The sequence below is a fragment of the Mastomys coucha genome, unplaced genomic scaffold (assembly GCF_008632895.1).
Source record: "Mastomys coucha isolate ucsf_1 unplaced genomic scaffold, UCSF_Mcou_1 pScaffold16, whole genome shotgun sequence".
NCBI lineage: Eukaryota > Metazoa > Chordata > Mammalia > Rodentia > Muridae > Mastomys > Mastomys coucha.
Window position 1 is genome coordinate 6,151,286 of NW_022196898.1, and position 2,552 is coordinate 6,153,837.

General features: G+C 40.9%; 1 protein-coding gene and 1 long non-coding RNA gene across 6 annotated transcripts in view; one reads left to right on the plus strand and one right to left on the minus strand.

The window, feature by feature from the left end:
- LOC116092891 overlaps nucleotides 1–2,552 on the plus strand; it is a 36,395-nt gene that overhangs the window by 19,333 nt on the left and 14,510 nt on the right. The window lies entirely within an intron of this gene.
- Nucleotides 1–2,552, minus strand: part of Nbea (neurobeachin) — a 551,294-nt gene that overhangs the window by 4,280 nt on the left and 544,462 nt on the right. The window lies entirely within an intron of this gene.

Below are 2,552 nucleotides of genomic sequence, written 5' to 3' on the forward strand. Positions count from 1 at the left end.
CTGAAAAGAATAAAATAAAAATAAAATATTTAAGGTGCTAGAGAGAGATGGCTTAATGGCTGATTGTGTTTACTGCTGTTCTAGAGGACACAGGCTTGGTTCCCAGTACCCATGGCTCACAATTAACTGTAACTCCAAATCTAGGGGATCTGATACCCTTTTCTGGTTCAAGTATGCACACTCCTTGCTCCCTCAAAATAGCACAATTAAAAATTAAAATAAAATATTTAAAGTTAATTTAGTTATAAAATTATGAAAGTTACAATGAGAATACTGCCAGTCTAACTCAGGAAGAACTACTGAGAACACTGCATTTTGTGAAACTGAAGGTGTTAATGGAGACTTAGCAAAAAGAACAGAAGCATATTTTCCAATAGTTCCTAGAAGTGAGGCACCAGCCATTGTATTTCATTAGTGAATGAGGGCAATAGGGAACTTGAATCAGGGTTCTCAGGACAGGCATCTTTATTCTGTAGTTCCGTGTGTCTTGGTCATTTTTCTGTTAACTTGGCAGAAACCTAGAATATCTGGGAAGAAGGGATCTTAACTGAAAAAGTGGCTCCATGAGTTAGGGCTGTAGGAACCTGGTAGGACATTTTCTGAATTAGTGATTGAGGTGGGAGGGTCCAGACCATTGTGGGTGGTGGCACCCCGGTGCAGGTGGTTCTGACAGGGCACATGCCAGTAAGCAGTGCTCCTCTTTGGTCTGTTTCAGTTCCTGTTGGGGCCCAAAAGCCTCTGGCATCTCAGTCTCCATCTTATCCCTGGGCCATCATCTATTAACTAACACTCTTTTGTCTCTTCCACTATCTTGCTTCCATCCCTGCAATTGACTCGGGGCATTTTACAATTGGGGGCTTTCTGGACACCTTACAATGAGGACATTCCTCTCTGGACTTTTCACAATGAGGACACTCCTTTCTGGATATTTTATGATGTGGACTTTGCAGTTATGCCGATGTGTACCCAAACAATAATGCAAGTTTGGCCCGTGCATCTGGGCAAATACCTTTGTGGTCTGGAGTTTTAAACAGTGCCTTTCCCTAGAGTAAATTGAGACTTGATCAGAATATTTTGTCTTGTCTCCTGTTCCCAAATTTGTCATTGCAGTTCCCTCTTCTCAAGAACCCTGTTGCAGGTCGGGGCAGCTAGCACCCAGCAGTGGAGCTTGAGTATGAGGGGAGCAGTGAAGGCCACCACAGTGTTTTATTTAGGTTGGCCGAAGAGTTTTGTATGAAGACATCTTGCGCGGGAACCTGCTGCCTCAACTAGGGATCCTGGTGGGTTTGCAATGACCATGGGACAGGTGTTGAGTAGCCATGAGTTATTTGTGGAAGGTTTGAAAAAGGCTTTAAAGGCACGAGGGATAAAGGTTTACATGACTTATTTGCATTTTTTGATTTTGATAAAAAGACTTGTCTATAATCAAGAACTGTATCAGGTGAGGGAAATAGGGCTTAGAAGAAAAGAAAAAAAAGGAGAGATGCCAGATATACAAATGACATGAGAGAGAGAGAGATTAAGAGAGAAGGAAAATGGATTTTGGAGCTCTCTAGGGACAAAAGGAAATCGGAAGACATCTTGCTTCTTCTCTGGCCCCTACAGGAGACATTCTTAGTTCTGGTTAGATCAAGCTCTCTACCCTCTCTGTGATGTCTGTCCATTGGTGCACCAATCTGTTCATGTGTCGATTTGTGTCTGTTTTTGTCTCGCTGTCTGAATGACTGTTGTTCTATGTTTCATGTTGAAAAGAAAAAATAGTTAAAACTTTATCTGCTGGCTATTCATCTCTGATTCAATCTCAAAATGCACAGCGGAGGCTGATTTAAGTTGCCTCCACCCATATCCAGGAGTCAAGAACAGCAGGGCAGTCCCTGATAAAGAGCTGCTTTTGAGATGGTTCAGCAGCTTCTTAATCCTAAGGCAAATAAGCTGATAGTTGTTTTTTTCCTAGAAAAATCTCTGTAATTGTAATTATTGGGTTCAGAAAATGACAAAGTGCTTTTTCTCTTGAAATTATAGCTAGAAAAAAGTAAAAATTCTTTGATTGCTCTAAATTTAGAAGATTTGTGTGGCCGCTTTAGTTTCTGACTGGTCTTTAAGGTATAAATATGCTCTGCATGTCTTGCTTATAGAGTATTGGCTTATAAATCATTGCGTATGATTAAAAGCTTGTAACATTGGTAACAGAAAGTTAGCTTTAAACTGGCAATTCAAGGTTGGAGTCATTTTAAACAGCAACTCGTGGCATGAACCAGCCCACAAAACCAGGCCTCTAAAGACACCTCTACATTAGGATATTTTATGTAATCCTTATCCTAGAAACTAGACTTATAAGGGATAGTATTTAAAACAATGTCTCTTTAATGAGTATAAGGAAGGCATTTTTTTTCCCCGAAGTTGTGGAAATTGCCAGCCAGGGCCCACCACGGCTGGGCTTCCCTTGGCTACAGATAGTCAGGAAAACCAAGCCTTAGAAAGTACCTACTGTTGAGGGACATCTGGGTTGTTTCCAGGTTCTGGCTATTATAAATAAGGCTGCTATGAACATG